Genomic DNA, 17,818 nt, shown 5'->3' with positions numbered 1-17,818 from the left:
GTGAGGAACCTCATCTTTGTGCATAAGGAGAGCACACAAGTGAATGGGAGAAAAACTGCAGTTTTTTAAGAGAATCCTTTTAAGTTATAAACAAGATGGTCTAGCAACTTGGATAATATTGTGAATTCAGTTTGCTGTTTAAAGGAGTACTGAATATTTCTCAGTGTATTCCTGGATCAGCAACATCACCTTTCTGCTGAATCTCCCCATTCAAGTGAAAGGGAGAAGCACTGCAGCTCTTGTAAGAGAAGCATTAGTGTTACAAGCAAGAGGGCCTTGCACCTTGTTAAGCATGGTGAACTGAGTTAGCTTTTGAAAGGAACGCTGCCCAATTGTCAGCGTTTTCATGGGTGAGGATCGTCAACTTTGTGCGAAATCTCTGCATACCAGTAAATGGGAGAAAAACTGCAGGTTTCTAAGAGAATCTTTAACGTTAGAAAAAAGAGGGTCTAGCAACTTGGTTAATATATTGAATTCAGTTTGCTCTTTAAAGGAGTACTGAATACCTCTCAGTGCTTTCCTGGAGGAGCAACATCACCTTTGTGCAGAATCACCCCTTTCAAGTGAAAGGGAGGAGCATTGCAGCTCTTGTAAGAGAAGCATTAATGTTACAAGCAAGAGGGCCTTGCACCTTGTTAAGCATGGTGAACTAAGTTAGCTTTTGAAAGGAACGCTGCCTAACTGTCTACAATTTCATGGGTGAGGAATATCAACTTTGTGCAAAATCACCACATACAAGTAAAGGGCAGAAAAACTGCAGATTTGTAGGAGAATCCTTCATGTTAGAAACAAGAGGGTCTAGCAACATGGTTAGTATGGTGAATTCAGTTTGCTTTTTAAGGGAGTACTGCCTACCTCTCAGTGTTTTCCTGGATCAGCAACATCAACTTTCTGCTGAATCTCCCCATTCAAGTGAATGGGAGAAGCACTGCAGCTCTTATAAGAGAAGCATTAATGTTCCAAGCAAGAGGGAATTTCACCTTGTTAAGCATGGTGAACTGAGGTAGCTTTTGAAAGGAACGCTGAACAACTGTCAGCGTTTTCATGGGTGAGGATCATCAACTTTGTGCAAAATCACCCCATACACTAAATGGGAGAAAAACTGCAGTTTTCTAAGAGAATCCTTCATGTTAGAAACAAGAGGGTCTAGAAACTCGGTTACTATGGTGAATTCAGTTTGCTCTTTAAAGGAGTACTGCGTTCCTCTCAGTGTTTTCCTGGATGAACAATATCACCTTTGTGTAGAATCACCCCATTCAAGTGAAAGGGAGAAGCACTGTAGCTCTTGTAGAGAAGGATTAATTTTACAAGCAAGAGGGTCTTGCACCTTGTTAAGCTTGGTGAACTCTGTTAGTTTTTGAAAGGAACGCTGCCTAACTTTCAGCGTTTTCATGTGTGAGGAACATAAACTTTTTGCAAAATCACCACCTTAAATAAAAGGGAGAAAAACTGCAGTTTTTGTAAGAGCATCCTGAATGTTAGAAACAAGAGGGTCTAGCAACATTGTCAGTATCGTGAATTCAGTTTGCTCTATAAAGGAGTACTGCTCACCTCCCAGTGTTTTCCTGGATCAGCAACATCACCTTGCTGCTGAATCTCCCCATTCAAGTGAAAGGGAGAATCACTGCAGCTTTGTAAGGGAAGCATTAATGTTACAAGCAAGATGGTGCTGCACCTTGTTAAGAATGGTGAACTGTGTTAGTTTTTGAAAGGAACGCTGCCTAACTTTCAGCGTTTTCATGTGTGAGGAACATAAACATTGTGCAAAATCACCGCATACAAGTGAATGGGAGAAAAACTGCACTTTTTGAAAGACATTCCTTAATGTTAGAAACAAGAAGGTCTAGCAACTTGGTTAATATTGTGAATTCAGTTTCCTACTTAAAGGAGTACTGCCTACCTCTCAGTGTTTTCCTGGATGAGCAACATCACCTTTGTGTTGAATCACCCCATTCAAGTGAAAGGGAGAAGCACTGTAGCTCTTGTAGAGAAGGATTAATTTTACAAGCAAAAGGGTCTTGCACCTTCTTAAGCAATGTGAACTCTGTTAGTTTTTGAAAGGAACGCTGCCTAACTTTCAGGGTTTTCATGTGTGAGGAACATAAACGTTGTGCAAAATCACCGCATACAAGTAAAAGGGAGAAAAACTGCAGGTTTTTAAAGAATCTTTAATGTTAGAAAAAAGAGGGTCTAGCACCATGGTTAGTATTGTGAATCCTTTTTGCTCTTTAAAGGAATTCTGCCCACTTAGCACTGTTTTCCTGGATGAGCAATATCACTTTTGTGTTGAATCACCCCATTCAAGTGAATTGGAGAAGCCCTGTAGCACTTGTAAGAGAACGATTAACTTTACAAGCAAGAGTGTCTTGCACCTTGCTAAGCATGCTGAACTGTGTTAGTTTTTGAAAGGAATGCTGCCTAACCTTCAGCCTTTTCATGGGTGAGGAACATAAACTTTGTGCAAAATCACCGCATACAAGTGAATGGGAGAAATACTTCAGATTTGTAAGAGAATCCTTCATGTTAGAAACAAGAGGGTCTAGCAACATGGTTAGTATGGTGAATTCAGTTTGCTCTTTAAAGGAGTACTGCCTACCTCTAAGTGTTTTCCTGGATCAGCAACATCACCTTTCTGCTGAATCTCCCCAATCAAGAGAGTGGGAGAAGTACTGCAGCTCTTATAAGAGAAGCATTAATGTTCCAAGCAAGAGGGAATTTCACCTTGTTAAGCATCGTGTACAAAGTTAGCTTTTGAAAGGAATGCTGAGCAACTGTCAGCGTTTTCATGGGTGAGGATCATCAACTTTGTGCAAAATCACCACATACACTAAATGGGAGAAAACCTGCAGTTTTCTAAGAGAATCCTTAATGTTAGAAGTAAGAGGGTCTAGAAACTCAGTTACTATGGTGAATTCAGTTTGCTCTTTAAAGGAGTACTGCATTCATCTCAGTGTTTTCCTGGATGAGCTATATCACCTTTGTGTTGAATCACCCCACTCAAGTGAAAGGGAGAAGCAGTGCAGCTCCTGTAAGAGAAGCATTAACATTAAAAGCAAGAGGGTCTTGCACCTTGTTAAGCATGGTGAACTGAGCTAGTTTTTAAGAGGAACGCTGCCTAACTTTCAGTGTTTTCATGGGTGAGGAACATAAACTTTGTGCAAAATCACCACATAAAAGTAAATGGGAGAAAAACTGTAGCTTTTGTAAGAGATTCCTTAATGTTAGAAACAAGAGGGTCTAGAAACTTGGTTAATAATGTGCATTCAGTTTGCTCTTTAAAGGAGTACTGCGTAACGCTCAGTGTTTTCCTGGATGAGCAACATCACCTTTCTGCTGAATCACCCCATGCAAGTGAATGGGAGAATCACTGCAGCTCTGTAAGAGAAGCATTAGGGTTACAAGCAAGAGGGCCTTTCACCTTGTTATGCATGGTGAACCGAGTTAGCATTTGAAAAGAACGCTTCCTGACTGTCAGTGTTTTCAAAGGTGAAGAATATCAACTTTGTGCAAAACAGCCTCTTTCAAGTGAATGGAGAAAAAGTGTAGCTTTTCTAAGAAAACAATTAATGTTAGAAGCAAGATGATTTAGCAGCATGTTTAAGTTTGAGAATTGAGTGTGCTGTTTAAGGCAATACGCTCTCCCTCTCAGTGTTTCCATGGGTGAGGAACCTCATCTTTGTGCATAAGGAGAGCACACAAGTGAATGGGAGAAAAACTGCAGTTTTTTAAGAGAATCCTTTTAAGTTATAAACAAGATGGTCTAGCAACTTGGATAATATTGTGAATTCAGTTTGCTGTTTAAAGGAGTAGTGAATACTTCTCAGTGTATTCCTGGATCAGCAACATCACCTTTCTGCTGAATCTCCCCATTCAAGTGAAAGGGAGAAGCACTGCAGCTCTTGTAAGAGAAGCATTAGTGTTACAAGCAAGAGGGCCTTGCACCTTGTTAAGCATGGTGAACTGAGTTAGCTTTTGAAAGGAACGCTGCCCAATTGTCAGCGTTTTCATGGGTGAGGATCGTCAACTTTGTGCGAAATCTCTGCATACCAGTAAATGGGAGAAAAACTGCAGGTTTCTAAGAGAATTTTTAACGTTAGAAAAAAGAGGGTCTAGCAACTTGGTTAATATATTGAATTCAGTTTGCTCTTTAAAGGAGTACTGAATACCTCTCAGTGCTTTCCTGGAGGAGCAACATCACCTTTGTGCAGAATCACCCCTTTCAAGTGAAAGGGAGGAGCATTGCAGCTCTTGTAAGAGAAGCATTAATGTTACAAGCAAGAGGGCCTTGCACCTTGTTAAGCATGGTGAGCTAAATTAGCTTTTGAAAGGAACGCTGCCTAACTGTCTACAATTTCATGGGTGAGGAATATCAACTTTGTGCAAAATCACCACATACAAGTAAAGGGCAGAAAAACTGCAGATTTGTAGGAGAATCCTTCATGTTAGAAACAAGAGGGTCTAGTAACATGGTTAGTATGGTGAATTCAGTTTGCTTTTTAAGGGAGTACTGCCTACCTCTCAGTGTTTTCCTGGATCAGCAACATCAACTTTCTGCTGAATCTCCCCATTCAAGTGAATGGGAGAAGCACTGCAGCTCTTATAAGAGAAGCATTAATGTTCCAAGCAAGAGGGAATTTCACCTTGTTAAGCATGGTGAACTGAGGTAGCTTTTGAAAGGAACGCTGCCCAACTGTCAGCGTTTTCATGGGTGAGGATCATCAACTTTGTGCAAAATCACCCCATACACTAAATGGGAGAAAAACTGCAGTTTTCTAAGAGAATCCTTCATGTTAGAAACAAGAGGGTCTAGAAACTCGGTTACTATGGTGAATTCAGTTTGCTCTTTAAAGGAGTACTGCGTTCCTCTCAGTGTTTTCCTGGATGAACAATATCACCTTTGTGTAGAATCACCCCATTCAAGTGAAAGGGAGAAGCACTGTAGCTCTTGTAGAGAAGGATTAATTTTACAAGCAAGAGGGTCTTGCACCTTGTTAATCTTGGTGAACTCTGTTAGTTTTTGAAAGGAACGCTGCCTAACTTTCAGCGTTTTCATGTGTGAGGAACATAAACTTTTTGCAAAATCACCACCTTAAATAAAAGGGAGAAAAACTGCAGTTTTTGTAAGAGCATCCTGAATGTTAGAAACAAGAGGGTCTAGCAACATTGTCAGTATCGTGAATTCAGTTTGCTCTATAAAGGAGTACTGCTCACCTCCCAGTGTTTTCCTGGATCAGCAACATCACCTTGCTGCTGAATCTCCCCATTCAAGTGAAAGGGAGAATCACTGCAGCTTTGTAAGGGAAGCATTAATGTTACAAGCAAGATGGTGCTGCACCTTGTTAAGAATGGTGAACTGTGTTAGTTTTTGAAAGGAACGCTGCCTAACTTTCAGCGTTTTCATGTGTGAGGAACATAAACATTGTGCAAAATCACCGCATACAAGTGAATGGGAGAAAAACTGCACTTTTTGAAAGACATTCCTTAATGTTAGAAACAAGAAGGTCTAGCAACTTGGTTAATATTGTGAATTCAGTTTCCTACTTAAAGGAGTACTGCCTACCTCTCAGTGTTTTCCTGGATGAGCAACATCACCTTTGTGTTGAATCACCCCATTCAAGTGAAAGGGAGAAGCACTGTAGCTCTTGTAGAGAAGGATTAATTTTACAAGCAAAAGGGTCTTGCACCTTCTTAAGCAATGTGAACTCTGTTAGTTTTTGAAAGGAACGCTGCCTAACTTTCAGGGTTTTCATGTGTGAGGAACATAAACGTTGTGCAAAATCACCGCATACAAGCAAAAGGGAGAAAAACTGCAGGTTTGTAAAAGAATCTTTAATGTTAGAAAAAAGAGGGTCTAGCACCATGGTTAGTATTGTGAATCCTTTTTGCTCTTTAAAGGAATTCTGCCCACTTAGCACTGTTTTCCTGGATGAGCAATATCACTTTTGTGTTGAATCACCCCATTCAAGTGAATTGGAGAAGCCCTGTAGCACTTGTAAGAGAACGATTAACTTTACAAGCAAGAGTGTCTTGCACCTTGCTAAGCATGCTGAACTGTGTTAGTTTTTGAAAGGAATGCTGCCTAACCTTCAGCCTTTTCATGGGTGAGGAACATAAACTTTGTGCAAAATCACCGCATACAAGGGAATGGGAGAAATACTTCAGATTTGTAAGAGAATCCTTCATGTTAGAAACAAGAGGGTCTAGCAACATGGTTAGTATGGTGAATTCAGTTTGCTCTTTAAAGGAGTACTGCCTACCTCTAAGTGTTTTCCTGGATCAGCAACATCACCTTTCTGCTGAATCTCCCCAGTCAAGAGAGTGGGAGAAGTACTGCAGCTCTTATAAGAGAAGCATTAATGTTCCAAGCAAGAGGGAATTTCACCTTGTTAAGCATCGTGTACAAAGTTAGCTTTTGAAAGGAATGCTGAGCAACTGTCAGCGTTTTCATGGGTGAGGATCATCAACTTTGTGCAAAATCACCACATACACTAAATGGGAGAAAACCTGCAGTTTTCTAAGAGAATCCTTAATGTTAGAAGTAAGAGGGTCTAGAAACTCAGTTACTATGGTGAATTCAGTTTGCTCTTTAAAGGAGTACTGCATTCATCTCAGTGTTTTCCTGGATGAGCTATATCACCTTTGTGTTGAATCACCCCACTCAAGTGAAAGGGAGAAGCAGTGCAGCTCCTGTAAGAGAAGCATTAACATTAAAAGCAAGAGGGTCTTGCACCTTGTTAAGCATGGTGAACTGAGCTAGTTTTTAAGAGGAACGCTGCCTAACTTTCAGTGTTTTCATGGGTGAGGAACATAAACTTTGTGCAAAATCACCACATAAAAGTAAATGGGAGAAAAACTGTAGCTTTTGTAAGAGATTCCTTAATGTTAGAAACAAGAGGGTCTAGAAACTTGGTTAATAATGTGCATTCAGTTTGCTCTTTAAAGGAGTACTGCGTAACGCTCAGTGTTTTCCTGGATGAGCAACATCACCTTTCTGCTGAATCACCCCATGCAAGTGAATGGGAGAATCACTGCAGCTCTGTAAGAGAAGCATTAGGGTTACAAGCAAGAGGGCCTTTCACCTTGTTATGCATGGTGAACCGAGTTAGCATTTGAAAAGAACGCTTCCTGACTGTCAGTGTTTTCAAAGGTGAAGAATATCAACTTTGTGCAAAACAGCCTCTTTCAAGTGAATGGAGAAAAAGTGTAGCTTTTCTAAGAAAACAATTAATGTTAGAAGCAAGATGATTTAGCAGCATGTTTAAGTTTGAGAATTGAGTGTGCTGTTTAAGGCAATACGCTCTCCCTCTCAGTGTTTCCATGGGTGAGGAACCTCATCTTTGTGCATAAGGAGAGCACACAAGTGAATGGGAGAAAAACTGCAGTTTTTTAAGAGAATCCTTTTAAGTTATAAACAAGATGGTCTAGCAACTTGGATAATATTGTGAATTCAGTTTGCTGTTTAAAGGAGTAGTGAATACTTCTCAGTGTATTCCTGGATCAGCAACATCACCTTTCTGCTGAATCTCCCCATTCAAGTGAAAGGGAGAAGCACTGCAGCTCTTGTAAGAGAAGCATTAGTGTTACAAGCAAGAGGGCCTTGCACCTTGTTAAGCATGGTGAACTGAGTTAGCTTTTGAAAGGAACGCTGCCCAATTGTCAGCGTTTTCATGGGTGAGGATCGTCAACTTTGTGCGAAATCTCTGCATACCAGTAAATGGGAGAAAAACTGCAGGTTTCTAAGAGAATTTTTAACGTTAGAAAAAAGAGGGTCTAGCAACTTGGTTAATATATTGAATTCAGTTTGCTCTTTAAAGGAGTACTGAATACCTCTCAGTGCTTTCCTGGAGGAGCAACATCACCTTTGTGCAGAATCACCCCTTTCAAGTGAAAGGGAGGAGCATTGCAGCTCTTGTAAGAGAAGCATTAATGTTACAAGCAAGAGGGCCTTGCACCTTGTTAAGCATGGTGAGCTAAATTAGCTTTTGAAAGGAACGCTGCCTAACTGTCTACAATTTCATGGGTGAGGAATATCAACTTTGTGCAAAATCACCACATACAAGTAAAGGGCAGAAAAACTGCAGATTTGTAGGAGAATCCTTCATGTTAGAAACAAGAGGGTCTAGTAACATGGTTAGTATGGTGAATTCAGTTTGCTTTTTAAGGGAGTACTGCCTACCTCTCAGTGTTTTCCTGGATCAGCAACATCAACTTTCTGCTGAATCTCCCCATTCAAGTGAATGGGAGAAGCACTGCAGCTCTTATAAGAGAAGCATTAATGTTCCAAGCAAGAGGGAATTTCACCTTGTTAAGCATGGTGAACTGAGGTAGCTTTTGAAAGGAACGCTGCCCAACTGTCAGCGTTTTCATGGGTGAGGATCATCAACTTTGTGCAAAATCACCCCATACACTAAATGGCAGAAAACCTGCAGTTTTCTAAGAGAATCCTTCATGTTAGAAACAAGAGGGTCTAGAAACTCGGTTACTATGGTGATCTCAGTTTGCTCTTTAAAGGAGTACTGCGTTCCTCTCAGTGTTTTCCTGGATGAACAATATCACCTTTGTGTAGAATCACCCCATTCAAGTGAAAGGGGAAGCACTGTAGCTCTTGTAGAGAAGGATTAATTTTACAAGCAAGAGGGTCTTGCACCTTGTTAAGCTTGGTGAACTCTGTTAGTTTTTGAAAGGAACGCTGCCTAACTTTCAGCGTTTTCATGCGTGAGGAACATAAACTTTTTGCAAAATCACCACCTTAAATAAAAGGGAGAAAAACTGCAGTTTTTGTAAGAGCATCCTGAATGTTAGAAACAAGAGGGTCTAGCAACATTGTCAGTATCGTGAATTCAGTTTGCTCTATAAAGGAGTACTGCTCACCTCCCAGTGTTTTCCTGGATCAGCAACATCACCTTGCTGTTGAATCTCCCCATTCAAGTGAAAGGGAGAATCACTGCAGCTTTGTAAGAGAAGCATTAATGTTACAAGCAAGATGGTGCTGCACCTTGTTAAGAATGGTGAACTGTGTTAGTTTTTGAAAGGAACGCTGCCTAACTTTCAGCGTTTTCATGTGTGAGGAACATAAACATTGTGCAAAATCACCGCATACAAGTGAATGGGAGAAAAACTGCACTTTTTGAAAGACATTCCTTAATGTTAGAAGCAAGATGGTCTTGCAACTTGGTTAATATTGTGAATTCAGTTTGCTACTTAAAGGACTACTGCCTACCTCTCAGTGTTTTCCTGGATGAGCAACATCACCTTTGTGTTGAATCACCCCATTCAAGTGAAAGGGAGAAGCACTGTAGCTCTTGTAGAGAAGGATTAATTTTACAAGCAAGAGGGTCTTGCACCTTCTTAAGCAATGTGAACTCTGTTAGTTTTTGAAAGGAACGCTGCCTAACTTTCAGGGTTTTCATGTGTGAGGAACATAAACGTTGTGCAAAATCACCGCATACAAGCAAAAGGGAGAAAAACTGCAGGTTTGTAAAAGAATCTTTAATGTTAGAAAAAAGAGGGTCTAGCACCATGGTTAGTATTGTGAATCCTTTTTGCTCTTTAAAGGAATTCTGCCCACTTAGCACTGTTTTCCTGGATGAGCAATATCACTTTTGTGTTGAATCACCCCATTCAAGTGAATTGGAGAAGCCCTGTAGCACTTGTAAGAGAACGATTAACTTTACAAGCAAGAGTGTCTTGCACCTTGCTAAGCATGCTGAACTGTGTTAGTTTTTGAAAGGAATGCTGCCTAACCTTCAGCCTTTTCATGGGTGAGGAACATAAACTTTGTGCAAAATCACCGCATACAAGTGAATGGGAGAAATACTTCAGATTTGTAAGAGAATCCATGTTAGAAACAAGAGGGTCTAGCAACATGGTTAGTATGGTGAATTCAGTTTGCTCTTTAAAGGAGTACTGCCTACCTCTAAGTGTTTTCCTGGATCAGCAACATCACCTTTCTGCTGAATCTCCCCAATCAAGTGAGTGGGAGAAGTACTGCAGCTCTTATAAGAGAAGCATTAATGTTCCAAGCAAGAGGGAATTTCACCTTGTTAAGCATCGTGTACAAAGTTAGCTTTTGAAAGGAATGCTGAGCAACTGTCAGCGTTTTCATGGGTGAGGATCATCAACTTTGTGCAAAATCACCACATACACTAAATGGGAGAAAACCTGCAGTTTTCTAAGAGAATCCTTAATGTTAGAAGTAAGAGGGTCTAGAAACTGAGTTACTATGGTGAATTCAGTTTGCTCTTTAAAGGAGTACTGCATTCATCTCAGTGTTTTCCTGGATGAGCTATATCACCTTTGTGTTGAATCACCCCACTCAAGTGAAAGGGAGAAGCAGTGCAGCTCCTGTAAGAGAAGCATTAACATTAAAAGCAAGAGGGTCTTGCACCTTGTTAAGCATGGTGAACTGAGCTAGTTTTTAAGAGGAACGCTGCCTAACTTTCAGTGTTTTCATGGGTGAGGAACATAAACTTTGTGCAAAATCACCGCATACAAGTGAATGGGAGAAATACTTCAGATTTGTAAGAGAATCCATGTTAGAAACAAGAGGGTCTAGCAACATGGTTAGTATGGTGAATTCAGTTTGCTCTTTAAAGGAGTACTGCCTACCTCTAAGTGTTTTCCTGGATCAGCAACATCACCTTTCTGCTGAATCTCCCCAATCAAGTGAGTGGGAGAAGTACTGCAGCTCTTATAAGAGAAGCATTAATGTTCCAAGCAAGAGGGAATTTCACCTTGTTAAGCATCGTGTACAAAGTTAGCTTTTGAAAGGAATGCTGAGCAACTGTCAGCGTTTTCATGGGTGAGGATCATCAACTTTGTGCAAAATCACCACATACACTAAATGGGAGAAAACCTGCAGTTTTCTAAGAGAATCCTTAATGTTAGAAGTAAGAGGGTCTAGAAACTGAGTTACTATGTTGAATTCAGTTTGCTCTTTAAAGGAGTACTGCATTCATCTCAGTGTTTTCCTGGATGAGCTATATCACCTTTGTGTTGAATCACCCCACTCAAGTGAAAGGGAGAAGCAGTGCAGCTCCTGTAAGAGAAGCATTAACATTAAAAGCAAGAGGGTCTTGCACCTTGTTAAGCATGGTGAACTGAGCTAGTTTTTAAGAGGAACGCTGCCTAACTTTCAGTGTTTTCATGGGTGAGGAACATAAACTTTGTGCAAAATCACCACATAAAAGTAAATGGGAGAAAAACTGTAGCTTTTGTAAGAGATTCCTTAATGTTAGAAACAAGAGGGTCTAGAAACTTGGTTAATAATGTGCATTCAGTTTGCTCTTTAAAGGAGTACTGCGTAACGCTCAGTGTTTTCCTGGATGAGCAACATCACCTTTCTGCTGAATCACCCCATTCAAGTGAATGGGAGAATCACTGCAGCTCTGTAAGAGAAGCATTAGTGTTACAAGCAAGAGGGCCTTTCACCTTGTTATGCATGGTGAACCGAGTTAGCATTTGAAAAGAACGCTTCCTGACTGTCAGTGTTTTCAAAGGTGAAGAATATCAACTTTGTGCAAAACAGCCTCTTTCAAGTGAATGGAGAAAAAGTGTAGCTTTTCTAAGAAAACAATTAATGTTAGAAGCAAGATGATTTAGCAGCATGTTTAAGTTTGAGAATTGAGTGTGCTGTTTAAGGCAATACGCTCTCCCTCTCAGTGTTTCCATGGGTGAGGAACCTCATCTTTGTGCATAAGGAGAGCACACAAGTGAATGGGAGAAAAACTGCAGTTTTTTAAGAGAATCCTTTTAAGTTATAAACAAGATGGTCTAGCAACTTGGATAATATTGTGAATTCAGTTTGCTGTTTAAAGGAGTAGTGAATACTTCTCAGTGTATTCCTGGATCAGCAACATCACCTTTCTGCTGAATCTCCCCATTCAAGTGAAAGGGAGAAGCACTGCAGCTCTTGTAAGAGAAGCATTAGTGTTACAAGCAAGAGGGCCTTGCACCTTGTTAAGCATGGTGAACTGAGTTAGCTTTTGAAAGGAACGCTGCCCAATTGTCAGCGTTTTCATGGGTGAGGATCGTCAACTTTGTGCGAAATCTCTGCATACCAGTAAATGGGAGAAAAACTGCAGGTTTCTAAGAGAATTTTTAACGTTAGAAAAAAGAGGGTCTAGCAACTTGGTTAATATATTGAATTCAGTTTGCTCTTTAAAGGAGTACTGAATACCTCTCAGTGCTTTCCTGGAGGAGCAACATCACCTTTGTGCAGAATCACCCCTTTCAAGTGAAAGGGAGGAGCATTGCAGCTCTTGTAAGAGAAGCATTAATGTTACAAGCAAGAGGGCCTTGCACCTTGTTAAGCATGGTGAGCTAAATTAGCTTTTGAAAGGAACGCTGCCTAACTGTCTACAATTTCATGGGTGAGGAATATCAACTTTGTGCAAAATCACCACATACAAGTAAAGGGCAGAAAAACTGCAGATTTGTAGGAGAATCCTTCATGTTAGAAACAAGAGGGTCTAGTAACATGGTTAGTATGGTGAATTCAGTTTGCTTTTTAAGGGAGTACTGCCTACCTCTCAGTGTTTTCCTGGATCAGCAACATCAACTTTCTGCTGAATCTCCCCATTCAAGTGAATGGGAGAAGCACTGCAGCTCTTATAAGAGAAGCATTAATGTTCCAAGCAAGAGGGAATTTCACCTTGTTAAGCATGGTGAACTGAGGTAGCTTTTGAAAGGAACGCTGCCCAACTGTCAGCGTTTTCATGGGTGAGGATCATCAACTTTGTGCAAAATCACCCCATACACTAAATGGGAGAAAACCTGCAGTTTTCTAAGAGAATCCTTCATGTTAGAAACAAGAGGGTCTAGAAACTCGGTTACTATGGTGATCTCAGTTTGCTCTTTAAAGGAGTACTGCGTTCCTCTCAGTGTTTTCCTGGATGAACAATATCACCTTTGTGTAGAATCACCCCATTCAAGTGAAAGGGGAAGCACTGTAGCTCTTGTAGAGAAGGATTAATTTTACAAGCAAGAGGGTCTTGCACCTTGTTAAGCTTGGTGAACTCTGTTAGTTTTTGAAAGGAACGCTGCCTAACTTTCAGCGTTTTCATGCGTGAGGAACATAAACTTTTTGCAAAATCACCACCTTAAAAAAAAGGGAGAAAAACTGCAGTTTTTGTAAGAGCATCCTGAATGTTAGAAACAAGAGGGTCTAGCAACATTGTCAGTATCGTGAATTCAGTTTGCTCTATAAAGGAGTACTGCTTACCTGCCAGTGTTTTCCTGGATCAGCAACATCACCTTGCTGCTGAATCTCCCCATTCAAGTGAAAGGGAGAATCACTGCAGCTTTGTATGAGAAGCATTAATGTTACAAGCAAGATGGTGCTGCACCTTGTTAAGAATGGTGAACTGTGTTAGTTTTTGAAAGGAACGCTGCCTAACTTTCAGCGTTTTCATGTGTGAGGATCATAAACACTGTGCAAAATCAGCGCATACAAGTGAATGGGAGAAAAACTGCACTTTTTGAAAGACATTCCTTAATGTTAGAAACAAGAAGGTCTAGCAACTTGGTTCATATTGTGAATGCAGTTTGCTACTTAAAGGAGTACTGCCTACCTCTCAGTGTTTTCCTGGATGAGCAACATCACCTTTGTGTTGAATCACCCCATTCAAGTGAAAGGGAGAAGCACTGTAGCTCTTGTAGAGAAGGATTAATATTACAAGCAAGAGGGTCTTGCACCTTCTTAAGCAATGTGAACTCTGTTAGTTTTTGAAAGGAACGCTGCCTAACTTTCAGGGTTTTCATGTGTGAGGAACATAAACGTTGTGCAAAATCACCGCATACAAGCAAATGGGAGAAAAACTGCAGGTTTGTAAAAGAATCTTTAATGTTAGAAAAAAGAGGGTCTAGCACCATGGTTAGTATTGTGAATCTATTTTGCTCTTGAAAGGAATTCTGCCCACTTAGCACTGTTTTCCTGGATGAGCAATATCACTTTTGTGTTGAATCACCCCATTCAAGTGAATTGGGGAAGCCCTGTAGCACTTGTAAGAGAACGATTAACTTTACAAGCAAGAGTGTCTTGCACCTTGCTAAGCATGCTGAACTGTGTTAGTTTTTGAAAGGAATGCTGCCTAACCTTCAGCCCTTTCATGGGTGAGGAACATAAAGTTTGTGCAAAATCACCGCATACAAGTGAATGGGAGAAATACTGCAGATTTGTAAGAGAATCCTTCATGTTAGAAACAAGAGGGTCTAGCAACATGGTTAGTATGGTGAATTCAGTCTGCTCTTTAAAGGAGTACTGCCTACCTCTCAGTGTTTTCCTGCATCAGCAACATCACCTTTCTGCTGAATCTCCCCATTCAAGTGAGTGGGAGAAGCACTGCAGCTCTTATAAGAGAAGCAGTAATGTTCCAAGCAAGAGGGAATTTCACCTTGTTAAGCATGGTGAACTGAGGTAGCTTTTGAAAGGAACGCTGAGCAACTGTCAGCGTTTTCATGGGTGAGGATCATCAACTTTGTGCAAAATCACCACATACACTAAATGGGAGAAAACCTGCAGTTTTCTAAGAGAATCCTTAATGTTAGAAGTAAGACGGTCTAGAAACTCGGTTACTATGGTGAATTCAGTTTGCTCTTTAAAGGAGTACTGCATTCATCTCTGTGTTTTCCTGGGTGAGCTATATCACCTTTGTGTTGAATCACCCCACTCAAGTGAAAGGGAGAAGCAGTGCAGCTCTTGTAAGAGAAGCATTAATATTAAAAGCAAGAGGGTCTTGCACCTTGTTAAGCATGGTGAACTGAGCTAGTTTTTAAGAGGAACGCTGCCTAACTTTCAGTGTTTTCATGGGTGAGGAACATAAACTTTGTGCAAAATCACCGCATACAAGTGAATGGGAGAAAAACTGCAGTTTTTGTAAGAGCATCCTGAATGTTAGAAACAAGAGGGTCTAGCAACATTGTCAGTATCGTGAATTCAGTTTGCTCTATAAAGGAGTACTGCTTACCTGCCAGTGTTTTCCTGGATCAGCAACATCACCTTGCTGCTGAATCTCCCCATTCAAGTGAAAGGGAGAATCACTGCAGCTTTGTAAGAGAAGCATTAATGTTACAAGCAAGATGGTGCTGCACCTTGTTAAGAATGGTGAACTGTGTTAGTTTTTGAAAGGAACGCTGCCTAACTTTCAGCGTTTTCATGAGTGAGGATCATAAACACTGTGCAAAATCACCACATACAAGTGAATGGGAGAAAAACTGCACTTTTTGAAAGACATTCCTTAATGTTAGAAACAAGAAGGTCTAGCAACTTGGTTCATATTGTGAATTCAGTTTGCTACTTAAAGGAGTACTGCCTACCTCTCAGTGTTTTCCTGGATGAGCAACATCACCTTTGTGTTGAATCACCCCATTCAAGTGAAAGGGAGAAGCACTGTAGCTCTTGTAGAGAAGGATTAATTTTACAAGCAAGAGGGTCTTGCACCTTCTTAAGCAATGTGAACTCTGTTAGTTTTTGAAAGGAACGCTGCCTAATTTTCAGGGTTTTCATGTGTGAGGAACATAAACGTTGTGCAAAATCACCGCATACAAGCAAATGGGAGAAAAACTGCAGGTTTGTAAAAGAATCTTTAATGTTAGAAAAAAGAGGGTCTAGCACCATGGTTAGTATTGTGAATCCTTTTTGCTCTTTAAAGGAATTCTGCCCACTTAGCACTGTTTTCCTGGATGAGCAATATCACTTTTGTGTTGAATCACCCCATTCAAGTGAATTGGAGAAGCCCTGTAGCACTTGTAAGAGAACGATTAACTTTACAAGCAAGAGTGTCTTGCACCTTGCTAAGCATGCTGAACTGTGTTAGTTTTTGAAAGGAATGCTGCCTAAAATTCAGCCTTTTCATGGGTGAGGAACATAAACTTTGTGCAAAATCACCGCATACAAGTGAATGGGAGAAATACTGCAGATTTGTAAGAGAATCCTTCATGTTAGAAACAAGAGGGTCTAGCAACATGGTTAGTATGGTGAATTCAGTTTGCTCTTGAAAGGAGTACTGCCTACCTCTCAGTGTTTTCCTGGATCAGCAACATCACCTTTCTGCTGAATCTCCCCAATCAAGTGAGTGGAAAAAGTACTGCAGCTCTTATAAGAGAAGCATTAATGTTCCAAGCAAGAGGGCCTTTCACCTTGTTATGCATGGTGAACCGAGTTAGCATTTGAAAAGAACGCTTCCTGACTGTCAGCGTTTTCAAAGGTGAAGAATATCAACTTTGTGCAAAACAGCCTCTTTCAAGTGAATGGAGAAAAAGTGTAGCTTTTCTAAGAAAACAATTAATGTTAGAAGCAAGATGATTTAGCAGCATGTTTAAGTTTGAGAATTGAGTGTGCTGTTTAAGGCAATACGCTCTCCCTCTCAGTGTTTCCATGGGTGAGGAACCTCATCTTTGTGCATAAGGAGAGCACACAAGTGAATGGGAGAAAAACTGCAGTTTTTTAAGAGAATCCTTTTAAGTTATAAACAAGATGGTCTAGCAACTTGGATAATATTGTGAATTCAGTTTGCTGTTTAAAGGAGTAGTGAATACTTCTCAGTGTATTCCTGGATCAGCAACATCACCTTTCTGCTGAATCTCCCCATTCAAGTGAAAGGGAGAAGCACTGCAGCTCTTGTAAGAGAAGCATTAATGTTACAAGCAAGAGGGCCCTGCACCTTGTTAAGCATGGTGAACTGAGTTAGCTTTTGAAAGGAACGCTGCCCAATTGTCAGCGTTTTCATGGGTGAGGATCATCAACTTTGTGCGAAATCTCTGCATACCAGTAAATGGGAGAAAAACTGCAGGTTTCTAAGAGAATCTTTAACGTTAGAAACAAGAGGGTCTAGCAACTTGGTTAATATATTGAATTCAGTTTGCTCTTTAAAGGAGTACTGAATACCTCTCAGTGCTTTCCTGGAGGAGCAACATCACCTTTGTGCAGAATCACCCCTTTCAAGTGAAAGGGAGGAGCATTGCAGCTCTTGTAAGATAAGCATTAATGTTACAAGCAAGAGGGCCTTGCACCTTGTTAAGCATGGTGAGCTAAGTTAGCTTTTGAAAGGAACGCTGCCTAACTGTCTGCAATTTCATGGGTGAGGAATATCAACTTTGTGCAAAATCACCACATACAAGTAAAGGGCAGAAAAACTGCAGATTTGTAGGAGAATCCTTGATGTTAGAAACAAGAGGGTCTAGCAACATGGTTAGTGTGGTGAATTCAGTTTGCTTTTTAAGGGAGTACTGCCTACCTCTCAGTGTTTTCCTGGATCAGCAACATCAACTTTCTGCTGAATCTCCCCATTCAAGTGAAGGGGAGAAGCACTGCAGCTCTTATAAGAGAAGCATTAATGTTACAAGCAAGAGGGAATTTCACCTTGTTAAGCATGGTGAACTGAGGTAGCTTTTGAAAGGAACGCTGCTCAACTGTCAGCGTTTTCATGGGTGAGGATCATCAACTTTGTGCAAAATCACCCGATACACTAAATGGGAGAAAACCTGCAGTTTTCTAAGAGAATCCTTCATGTTAGAAACAAGAGGGTCTAGAAACTCGGTTACTATGGTGAATTCAGTTTGCTCTTTAAAGGAGTTCTGCGTTCCTCTCAGTGTTTTCCTGGGTGAACAATATCACCTTTGTGTAGAATCACCCCATTCAAGTGAAAGGGAGAAGCACTGTAGCTCTTGTAGAGAAGGATTAATTTTACAAGCAAGAGGGTCTTCCACCTTGTTAAGCTTGGCGAACTGTGTAAGTTTTTGAAAGGAACGCTGCCTAACTTTTAGCGTTTTCATGTGTGAGGAACATAAACTTTTTGCAAAATCACCACCTTAAATAAAA

This window comes from Castor canadensis, chromosome 16 (assembly GCF_047511655.1).
Source record: "Castor canadensis chromosome 16, mCasCan1.hap1v2, whole genome shotgun sequence".
NCBI classification, from domain to species: Eukaryota; Metazoa; Chordata; class Mammalia; order Rodentia; family Castoridae; genus Castor; species Castor canadensis.
The sequence above is the reverse complement of the archived record's forward strand: the minus strand, read 5'-3'. Positions refer to the sequence as shown.